Source organism: Notamacropus eugenii, chromosome 6, assembly GCF_028372415.1.
Source record: "Notamacropus eugenii isolate mMacEug1 chromosome 6, mMacEug1.pri_v2, whole genome shotgun sequence".
NCBI classification, from domain to species: Eukaryota; Metazoa; Chordata; class Mammalia; order Diprotodontia; family Macropodidae; genus Notamacropus; species Notamacropus eugenii.
The window spans coordinates 339,385,839-339,398,439 of NC_092877.1; positions in this window are offsets into that span (position 1 = coordinate 339,385,839).

The window sequence follows — 12,601 nt, forward strand, 5'->3', positions numbered from 1 at the left end:
CACCTGCCTTTTGATATGTGGCTTGTCTTTCTGGTAGCCACTTTGTAGAATAAGTATTTTATCATATCCTCAGAATTTCACATTTGGCCTGGCACCCAGCAGGTACTTAAATGCCTATTTTAAAGTCACAAACTCATTTCCCTGATGTGCGAGTTCTATCCACACTGCCACCCAAAAACACCCTTGTAAGAAGTATATTGAAGTGTTGGAGTGAGGGATCTCAAGAGTGCAGGATGGTCTAGGAGAAGGTGAGCCAGGCACTTACACATAATTAAAGGTCTGCTTCTACGAGCAGGGGAGCACTTTTATAGTCATTCCTGTCTTCCTAAGGGATGTTAAGACTTATTCTGCAGAATGTCTGTCAAACAGTCCTAACACAACCTTAACCAACCTTCTCCATCCCGTTGTCCGTACTTCCTCTCTGCCCTCATTAGTCCCACCTTGGGGCCTTTCCCTCCACCCCATTTTGGGTTATGACTTACACACAAAATAATAGAACAATACTGATCTTAGTCAGACCTTGAATCCCAGGTAAAGAGGTTTGGACTGTTTTGCAGGTGATAAGTAATCCCTGAAGATTTTTGCTATATATAAAACCTTCAAGGACATGGGTGTTCTTCAGAGAGTCATAGATAAGGAAGGAGTACATTCCAGGCCTGGAAGGCAGAGGTACCATAATGGTGGTTATTTATGAGGAACTCTAAGAAAGCAAGTTTGGATTGTAGAGTGGTTCCAAGTTTGGGACTATGTTGTGAACACCTTCAAATGACAAGAGTTTGTCATTGTTCCTAGAAGCCATTAAACCATTGGAATGAAGTAGGGGAGTGATATGTGAGAGACTTGTGCTTTAAAAAAAGTCACTAGCAGCTGGGAAGCATGGCTTGGAATGAGGAAGGAAACATGAGAGTTGTAATGATCCAAGCCGAGGGTTGGGGTCTGAACTATGTTGATGAGGAAAGAAGGGTCAGATGAAAGAAGAAAGTGAAGATGGGAAAGACTTATTAGGCAGTTACTAAAATAGTCCAGGGAGGTAAGAATGAGGTCTTGTACTGTGGTCATGGCAGTAGAAAGAAAGAGAAGGAAACCTCCAACATGTTTGGTGGAAGTTAATGGAACAAGATTTGGCAATTAAACACATTTATGTGCATGTATATACATACATGTGTACACAGATTTTATATGTGCATATAGTGAAGGAGAAGGACATGTCAATATCACTGAGGAAAGCAAAAGGGATGGTGGTGCCATTGGTAAATAAGAAATCAGAAAGTGGAGTAAGTTTTGATGGAAAGTAATAAGCTTAGAATCTCAGGTTCCACAGAGATCTAGTCCAACTGAAGAATCCTCTCTGCAGTGTGTTCATCAAATGAGTGTGCAGGGGAACCCACTGCTTCCTGAGGACTCCCATACTACTTTGGAACAACTCAGTTATGTAGCTTGTTGCCAATCACCAGAGCTTCCTAGCAGGCATAGACCAAAAAAAGTGCAGTCCTAAAGATTTTCAAGAAATAATACTTCATGACTCATTCTATCTCCCCACCTGCATAGCGTCTGGATCTAACATTAATTTAGTTCAGTTCTAGGGTATTCAACTAGCTTGTCTTCTAGACAACCAAAGCTGCCAATAAGTATTTTGAACACTCAAGTGGATCTGATCTCAACAATTGGAGTCTCCCCTCTTGCAATCCAGATGGCTGCCCATTCTGTCTTTTCTATGTTCTTGTCCCGTCTGCTGTCCTTTTTCCATTAGCAGCTCCATTTGGTTTCAACTCTACAAACATCTAGGTACACATTTGTGGCCTCTCCTTCCTCCTACCTTTTCAGCTTCCCCCATTAGATTGTAAGTTCTCTGAGGCTAAGAACTGTCTTTTTATTTGCACCTCAATCCCCCCACACACACACCATAGTGCCTAGCAGATTGTAATTGCTTGATAAATATGTATTAGGTTCTCTGATGGTAGTGTCTGCCAGGAAAGAGCTGGCAGGTGTGATCAATGAACTGTTTTTGTTGGTCTGTGGAAGCTCTTGAGAGAATGAGAGAGGTACCTTAGTACGTACCTTAGTACTGGAAAGACCAAGAGTTGTTCCAGTTTTCAAAAGCAAAAAGTCAGGGTGGTACAGTCTAGAAAGTACCTGGCCAATGAACTTGACCTTTATTCCTGCCAAAATTCTGAAACAAATCATTAAAGGGATAGTTGTGTATGTGAGGTCATGTGACCAACAAGATATTTGACAAATTTCCTCTGATCTTCACGATCACTCAGACCTCTCTAAAATAGAAAGTATGCACCCCTAAAACAATTTCATCTGTCTATACCATCTAAGACACCAAGAACCCAAATAAGATTAAAATGTGAATAGTAAATAAGGCCAATAATCTCTGATCCCCAGCAAACACACCCAACACCTCTCCTACTATCCGTCATGCTCCTGACAAGGCGGGACCCATACACTTGTAACAAAACTCAACTCTATACCTCAACTCCACCCTACTCATCCAATGGTGCAGCTAGGTGGTGCAGTGGATAGAGCACCAGTGCAAGAATCAGGAGGACCTGAGTTCAAATCTTATCTCAGACACTTGGCACTCACTAGCTGTGTAACATTGGGCAAGTCACTAAACCCAATTGCCTCATTCTGGGTCATCACCAGTCATCATGATGAATATCTGGTCACTGGATTCAGATGGCTCTGGAGGAGAAGGGAGGCTGGTGACCTGCACAGCTCTCCCTCATGCAAAACAAAGTCAAGTGCAAGTCATGTCATTATTTCTCTGACGGCATGGTCTTCGGCAATGAAGGGCAAACACAGAGATCCAAAGGGCAGAAGTTTGGTAGTGCTCTATGGAACAACAGTGCTAACCCTGAGAATGGAGGAACAGAGGGAAGGGGACAGGGGCAGGACAGGTGTCTACCCTTGCAACATAACTCAAGTACTTGAACCACCCACCTCATCCCAGGGCCTCAGAGATCCAAGTTCCAAAGGGCAAAAATTTGCTCAGGCTCTGTTCCACTTGGCCAGAGGAATAAAGGCCGTGAGGATAGGAGACGTGGAAGACTATGTGACACTCCACCAGACCTGAGGGGAAATGTCCTGCAACCAGCTAATACCAGTTTTGTTCCCCCAGAAGTCATTTGGGGCAGGGACCAAGGCTGGTGAATCATGAATTGCCCAGCGTGGGAGGTGGCTGAGACTTGTAAATCCCACCTCCAGGGAAATGACCATTGAAGAGAAGGGACCAAGGAAAGGGGGGGGGGGGGGGGAGCTAAAATTACTACAGATCTCAGATGGGAAGAAAACTTTATGCTCAAACCTTGAACATAAGATAAGCCAATAGGGAAGATCTGGATCAAGCAGAGGTGGTTCTATCAAGATTTCTGTGAATGCATATTTACAAATTCTAAGATAACTTAGTAGTTAAATTTAACAGTTCCAGTGCCCTCAAATTCTGCAAGTAACTGAAAGACCTTCAAAATATAAAGGAAAGGAAATCTGAATAACACTAGATTATTTTCCCCCACCACCACTAGAAACCACAGGAGGGAACTGGATAATGTATACCAGAAGGGCAAAGGTAGTTCATGATGACATGCCCTGCAAATAGGAGCCTCACCATAAATGAAAAAAGACACATTCACTATGAAATATGGGTGTTCGAAGCATCCGTAAAAAGAAAAGCAGACTTGGTAAGATCATTTGTTTCTCAGACACCCCAGAGAACAGAAATACAAAAGTGTAAAACAAATACAACGATCACAACAAAATAATAGACCATTGATAGGTTTCTTTCTAAGCGTGTGTGAGGAGACAAGAGTGAACGTAAAAGTCAAATAGAGATGGTAGAGAAACAGGCCTGACACGGTATGCCAAGCCTCATAAGTCAACTGAAGTGTGTCAGTGATTTTGGCAGGGATGGAGGGGTGGGAGGGACTAAATTCTGGAATGAGAGGGCATGTAAAAGGGTGGAGGGGAGGATGAAGAAAGGGGAAAGGCTATGTGATCTACTCTAAGTCAAAGGCTAAAGGGGAAGAAAAAAAAGACTCCTGTAATGTCTCATGAAGAAGACAGCCTACAGGAGAAAGAATGAGGCAGAGAGAGATTGAAGGGGGATTGGGGGGAAAAGCAATGGGGAAATCTTTTCTTCATTGGTAGGAGGAAGTTCCACTGATGAATGTTCTTATGGGAGAAGAGAGTCTACAAAAGAAGATGGGTGGGTACTTTGCAATGGGTACTATCTGCAAGGGATTTGGTGCTTAGAGAGACCACTCATCCAGCCTCAGGATCAGGGGAATCAGAACTCCTCAAGATAACACTCAAAATAGGGAGAGGGTATTGACCCAGGAAGAGATTTCCAAACAAATTCTGAGGCGGGGAAGCTAAAGGTAATTAATGAATTACATTATGAAAGATAAAGGAAGATTCCTACTGAGAAGCAATAACTTCTCTTTCTCTGTCTCATGCAGGAATTTGGAGCCTACTTGGAGACCTCTTAATGGGGGACTCGCTGCTTTCTAAGGAGGCTACAACAGAAAAAAAAGGGACCAGAGCGCCAAATTTCTAAAGCTATAGTTAGAGAGGAAACCCAAAATCAGTATGCATTTTTTTAATTCCATGAAGAATACAGAGAATAATGAAAGATTATGCATAAGGGCCATGAGTCAAAGAATAAGTCTAGAATAGACCAAAAGGGATGGTAAACAATGACAAGAATGAAGAAAAGAAATTCTTTTTAGAAAAAGCACAGAAAAAGAAAATTTAAAAACCAATGAACAAAATAAGCTGAAGTGGACAACTTGTTCTCTTTTCAAAGAGAACCATGACATCAGGGAGGTAATGTCATGACATGCAAGTGAATTGGATTTAAGTGAGGCAGGTTCTGTGCAAAGTCACCAACTTCATTCTCTTCTCAGGAGCCGTATGGATCCAATAGCAAGGTATAGATCCTGGAGGAGAAATAATGAGAGGGAATGAAACTGGTAAATCAGAAGAATATCTAGACTAGACAGTGCCTTTCATGCCATCCTTGAAGAAAAGATGGTGAAAACTAGAAAGGGAGCTATACATGAATCAATGAAAATTTGGAAGGAATTCTATGGTGGAGTCCCTAGACCTTTCTTTGGCTCAGAGCTGTTCAGAATTTTTATCAATGGCAGATGAAACCTCAAAAGACATTCTTAAAATTTGCAATTGATACAAAGTAAGGAACAGCTAACACACTGAAAACCATAATCCAGGAAGGTCTTAAGAAGTTAGAATATTATAGTGAAATTGGATAGAGGTAAGTCTAGACTTCTACGCTTATGTTAAAAATTACCAACTTTACACATGTGGGATGAAATAAGGGGATAGAGAGCAGTTGCAGATACTGGTTAAGAAGGCAATAGCTCAGCTGCTACAAAGTGTGCCATATCACGTGATAATCAATCCCCAAAGAAACAACTATAAACTTTTTCATCCATCCCAGGACTCTGCATCCCAGGACAACTAGAAGCTGTAAGTGTAGAAGAAGGCTTCTTTCAGGAAAGCAAGCACTTTGGGCTTAAAACCAGCAGCAATACTCTCTAGAAAGACCATAGAACAGTTGGGCAATCACACAGATACCCCAGGGAAGTAGAATTCAGTAGCAGAAGGCCAGGACCATACCCTAAATGAGAAACTGAAGCTGGAGATAGTAACAAATGGAAGAAAACACTGGAGACACATTAAAAAACTGGAACCAAAAACAGTCAATAAACACAAAATAGTAATTCCACAAGTCAAGTAATCTTGGGCTGAGTGGGGCTGTAGTTTGGGGGAGTAGCATGATTGCCAGGACTCTAAGAATTAGCTGGAATAAATGAAGCAAGAGATATTTTTTAAATGAAATTTCATGTGATAAAAAGAAGTCCTAGAAGAAAAAAAAAATGGTGGTATAGTAAATACTTAGGACAAAAGATGGAAAATATTATCCAAGCAGTAGATGCTCTTAAAATTAGAATGACATGAAGAAAACTCAATAATTTCAGAAACAGGATTAGGATGAAATAAAAAGATTTATAAAAGGAAGAAAATGTAAAATACCTGCTATCAATGTACCCCACCCCATCACCCCGAAAAAATCTCAAAAATAGGTTGAAGAATTATTGGATTCTCTGAAAACAATGAGTATACAAAAGAGCTAGACACTATATTTTGAGAAATCACTAACCAGCAACAGTAAAAAAAACAAACAAACAAAAAAAAAAAACTAGCTCAAACCCATTTAAATTAGTGGGCAAAGTGACATCAAAAAGAATTAACCAATCATCTGAAAGAAACCCTAACCTAAAAACATAGAGGAATGTTATAACCAAAATCCAGAGCTTCAGGGTCAAAAAAAAAAAAATACTTCCAAGTAGCCAGAATGAAAGCATTAAAGTACCAAGGAACACAATCAGGATCACCCAAAACTTGACAGCAAAGGAGGAGGGGAATCTCCAATCATTTTAAGTGTTGAAAGGTTCTGAAAAGATTGAGAAGCACCGATCTGCTATTCTGAAGGTCTGGGTTCAGAGTTCTGGGGTGTCTCCATTGTTATCTAAGGGGAGGATTTTGCCTTTCTCTTGAGGTGATTCACTGCTTTAACTGGTAAGAGAAAAAGTGTAAGGAGAGAAGAAGGTCAGGGTTTGTTGAAGAGAGGAGGGGCAAAAAAGCAGCAGCAGATCAATTAGATATGGTTTGTATTTATCAGCTTCTTTCTATTTCTCCATCTTCTTCCTTACCAAGAGGAGGACAGAAGAAAGGAGGAAAATGAATCAGATTGTAGTGAAAGGAAATGCAAATTAACAGTTCTGCCAGAGAACATGCATTCATTCATAAACTATTTAGGGGATGAGGAAGAGATGTAGCAAAATGGATTAGAAAGCAGAATCTAATAAGATGTTCTTTATAAGATTCACACAAGTTAAAATGAGAGGGCTGAGCAGAATTTATTATGCTTCAGGCAAATTTTTAAAAAGTAAGGGTATCAATTCTGGTATCAGAGAATGCAATCATTTAAAAAATATGGTTAAGAAAGACAGGCAGAGAAAATATGCTTGAAGGTACCACAGATAATGAAATTGTGTTTTATGTAATACATATATCATACATGTATGTGTATATACTTATGTGTATACATGTATACATACCAAAACATGCCAACACCAAATTATATGTGTGTGTATACATATATACATAAACACATGCACACCAAATGATTTGGCATCTGAGTACTTAAAGAAAAAGTTAAATTCCAGAGAGAAATAGACAACAAAACCGTAATAATTGGTACCTTAGCGTGCCCCTTTTGGATCTGGACAATACTATCAAAAATGCCCAATGGGAAAACAGTCAAGGACTTGTGCAGAATTTTAGGATAAGTCTCTGGTGACTACTGAATGGGAATGGAAAGGAATATACATGTTTCTGATGGCACCTTTGCAAAAACTCATCATCTATAGGGGCATCAAAACCTCATAAACTGCAGGCAGAAAAGCAAATAGAAAGTGCATTTTTCACTAGAATTAAATAAATGAAAATTTTAAAGTATCATCACTAAAGGACCTTTAAAGATAGAGTTCAAACTAAATAACTGAATCCTAAAAAATTGGCAGGCCAAAGAAGAAATCATAGAAACAACTGAAAATTTTATTAAAGACAACTACAACAAGGAGAAAGCATAATGGAAATTTGAGATACAGTGGAAGCAGTACCTAGAAGAAAATTTACATCTCTAAACATTTACCTCAACAAAAGACAGAAAGAGCAAGTCAATGAAATGGTCATGCAACTAAAAAAAGTCAAGAAATAACCTCCCCCCCCCCAAAAAAAAACCCAGATAATTTGAAAATCAATGATATTTTTAAGAAAATTTATTTATAAGTAAAATTAGAAGTTTCAAAAGAAAATAAATAAAATAGACACTATTAGTTAATCTGACAGGAAAATCAAATTACCAATATAATTTTTTTCTCAAATTCATTAAAAATAAAGGGGAAATGAAAAAAATAAACAGAAACCTATTTACTCAAACATATGTCAACAAAACTGATAATTTGAATGAAATGGATGAATACTTTTAATATATATATATGTATATATATATGTGTATATATATATACATATATATATATATAGCAGAACAAGAAATAGAAAATTTAGATAATCTAATGCTTGAAATGGAAATTGAGAAAACTATAAAGGAATGCCTAAAGGAGAAAACCTGAGTACCAGATAGATTTACAAACATATCCTATCAAACACTGAAGGAATAATTGTAAAATTATTTCATTGCAAACTCATTCTATGAAACAGTTATGGTTCCTATACCTATACCAAGAAGAGAACATATAAAAAGAAACCTATAGCTTAGTATCCATAATGAATATCAATATAAAAATGTTTGATTAAACATGAGAAAAGGTTAAAACAACATATTATAAAAGATTATACACTCTGACCAAATTCAATTATGCCATGACTATAGGCTTTTTGAATATTGGAAAAATTATAAACATAAAAAATCATTTTAACCATAAAAGCAAAGAAATCAAATGATCATGTCAATAGATGCACAAGAACTTTTGACAAAAATTCAGAATTTAAAAAAATTTTAAAGCATAGGAATAAATGGATTGTTCCTGTATATAGCAAATAGTATCAATCTAAAATCAAAGGTAGTATTATATATAGTATTATATATAATGGAGAAACACTAGAGACCATTGAATAATATTATTAGTAGTTTACTGTTGTCACCACTATTATTTGAGGTATTTCTAGAAATACTAAGTGAAGTAATTAGAAAAGAAAAAAAAATCAAGAGAATTGTTGTTGTTCAGTTGTATCCAACTCTGTCATGACCCCATTTGAGGTTTTCCTGGTAAAGGTGCTGGAGTGCTTTGCCATTTCTTTCTCCAGCTGATTTTACAGATGAGGAACGGAGGCAAACAAGGATTAAATGACTTACCGAGGATCACATAGCCGGTAAGGTCTGAGGCCAGGTTTGAATTCATGTAGATGAACCTTCCTGGCTCCATACCCAGCACTCTATCCCCTGCACCACCTAGTTGAATGAGAGAATAAGCACAGGCAAAGAGTAAACAAAAATGATTTTTTTTTTTTTGGCAGAAGATGCTACCTTAGAGAGTTAGATGCTAGTTGGTGGTTTTATATAGATAATACCACTTATCATGTTTACCATATTTATCATACACTGTACTAAGTGGTGGATCTGTGCTAATGGATGGAAGTTGAAGACAGATTTTCACTCTATGTAAGAAAAAATGTCCACAATTAATGTAAATAATTAGTAACTTCAGTAAAGTTTTAGGATATGAAATAAAACCAAACACTGGCAAAGGTCCGGATTGAGCCACGTTTTCAGACCTCACCCACATTTGCTATAAAGGAGGGCTCTTATTTTTTTTGAGGAGTGTGAAATTGGGAGAATTTGATAGTGGTATTGGGTAATGGTGGTGATTGTGTTATTTTTTTAAAAGAAAGAAAAGAAAAAAAAGCATCCATGAATCATCTAAGAAAGAAAGAGAATGAGGTAGGAGGAAATTTAATAGGGGATAGAAATAAGTACCACCATGTTAAATTTGACTTAAACCCCCCCAAAAAAAGCTGTCAAAAGTGGGCTAGCAGGGGAGGGATACAAGTTGTATTTGACAGAATTTCATCCTTTAAAATTCATGCCCCTCTTTTGTTCTTCTGTACCCATTGAAATGGTCATTTGTAGCTGCCTGTCCCAGATCCAATGAACACATTGAAAACAAAGCTTTCCCAATAGCCCCAAAGCTCCCTTTCCACAAGAACCCAAGATTGCAGTTGACATCAGAGCAACACTTTCACATCCCAGTGATTGCTAGCTCTTCCAGAGTCCTCAATTGTCCTTCTCAGATATATAGTACTGCTTTGTGATTTAAGGTCTCCCTGGAAAGCTTTGGAGGCTGCTGGAGTATAATGGTGAGAAGTATTGGTTCTTGAATCCAAATACTGAGATTTATATCCCACCTGGGAAACACTCACAGGAAGATGTTGGTTAATTTCTACTTAACCACCCTGAGTCTCAGTTTCTTTATATGCACAAACACACATACATGTTTGAGTATGTGTGTATATACATATAAATATATAAAAACATATATAAATGTTTTTATATACACATGTACATAAGTGAGCCTGGACTAGATAGCCTCTGAAGTCCCTTTTTTCTCTAGGTCCATCATATTATATATCCTCAGAAGCAGCTAGGTGGCTCAATGAATAGGGCACTGGTTATGGAGTCAGGAAAATCTGATTTCAAATCCAATCTCAGATACTTCATAGCTGTGGAATCCTGAGCAAGTCACTTAACTGTTTCTACACCTTAATAAAAATGCTAGTTGGTGGTTTTAGATAAATAATACCCTTTATCATATTTATCATACACATTTATCACATCCTATGCTAAGCTCAGGAACTGTGCAAATGGATGTCAGTTAAAGACAGATTTCTACTCTGTGTAAAAAAAAAAATGTCCTAATAATTAGAGCTATTTCAAACAGGAACAGACCACCTTAGGAGATAGCACTTTTCTCTTCTTTGGAACTCTTCAAGAGAAGTCTTGGATGACCATATGTTGGGTATGTTATAGAGTTATTTCAGATATAGTTATGTGTGGGACTAGATGGTTACTCCCACCTCTGGAATTCTTTGATTTTATCTTTCTCTTACTACTCATCTTTACCCCTTCCTGAGCTCTGTGTTTTAGTCAAAACATTATCTGCACCCACCCTACCCCCAAACTCATCCTGTCCCCTCTGGAATCCAGACCATCTCCCATGCCTTGAATGGATGGACTCCCCTCCTCAGTAGCTGCCTGTTAGGGTTCCTTTCTTCCAGAGACACTCCAGGTGCCACCTCTCTTGTGAAACCATCTCTCAAATGAGTAGTCTCTTTTTCAACCTTCCATTTTTTAAAATTATGAACTTAACAGTCATCAACAAACACACACACAATAATAAGGATTTTGTGTGAAATATGAAACATCTGTTACATAGAGTAGGGAAGTGAAGTGTATATTAAATTTAACAAAGTAATTACAAAATTATTACCTTTGTATCATCTTCTGAATTTTCTTCTTCTATGTATTTTCTTTTGGAGGGGGGAAGATAAGGCAATTGAGGTTAAGTGACTTGCTCAAGGTCACACAGCTAGTAAGTGTGTCATGTGCCTAAGGCCACATTTGAACTCAGGTCCTCCTAACTCCAGGGCTGGTGCTCTACTCACTGCACCACCTAGCAGCCCTTCTATGTATTTAAAAAAAAATTAACATTTTTAATGCTCTTTTTTTCTTTCTTAACCTCAATTTTTTTCATGGCATTTTGCCCAATCTTCTCCTTTGTTCATTCTCCATTTTTCCTTATTTTTTTTTTAACACAAGTCTTTCCCCTATTAGATTGTAAGCTCCTTGAGAACAGGATCGATGCTGTTTCTACTACCATCTCACCCACTAAGCACAAGAACTACTCCAAACAATCACTCTTTTCCTGAATGGTCTCACTACTGTCTGTTCAATTACCATCACTGTTCCAAAGACTCTGAAATCCATATCCAGTCCTTATTTCTTTTCTAAATTCCAACTCCCTGCTAGGCATTTCTAGTTAACTGTCTCATTAGCAACTCAAACGTAACATATTTAAAAGAGAACTTATGATCTTTCTCCCTACATTCTTCCTTCTATGAGTTCCCCTATCTCTACTGAAGTCACCACCAGTCCTTACAGTCAAGTATGTTCATAACCTTGGAGTCATCTTTGACTCATCCCTCTTCCTTAGCCTCTGTATTCAATCACCAAGTCCTGTTGATTTTATCTTGAACACATTCCACCATATTTCCTCTTCTCTTGACTTGCATGGCCTCTGTTCTAATTCAAGGTCTTTATATCCTTTCATCTGGACTGTTGATGGGTCTTCTAATGGGGCTCCTTTGCATAGCTGCCAAAATAACCTTTAGTGCACAAGATTAATCACTTCGATGCACTGCTCAGAAACCTTCAGGCTTTCCTTTTGCCTCTAAGATAAACTGTAAGCTCCTAAGTCTGACATTTATGACCCTCCACTATCTAGATTGACCCTACCTTTTCAGTCTTATTTCACATTTAAATATCCTACATTCTGATCATGTGGTATTGTTTATAATTGTTCGTTAAACCTGAAATTTATCTCTTATCTCTGTGTATTTGTAAAGCTGTTCCCCATGGCCACAGTGAACTCCTTCCTCATCACCTCCTTTTGGATTCCTTATGTTGCTTTGAAGTTCAGCTCAGGGTCTGTGAAGACTTCCCTAATCTTCCCTGGTTGTTAGCATTCTCCTTCTTCAAACATTCTTAGAGCACTTTGAGCTCTCTCTTCTCCCCTTTCTCCTCATTTTCTATCATATTTCTCTTTGACATACTCTGTGTGGGTGCATGCATGCGTGTGTGTGTGTGTGTGTGAGTGTGTGTATAAAATCTCCCCAGTAGAAGATAAGCTCCTTGAAGGCAAGAACTGTTTCATTTTCTTTTTGTGTGTCCATCTCCCTAAGATACTACCTTCTTATAAGATTTTGATGGAAT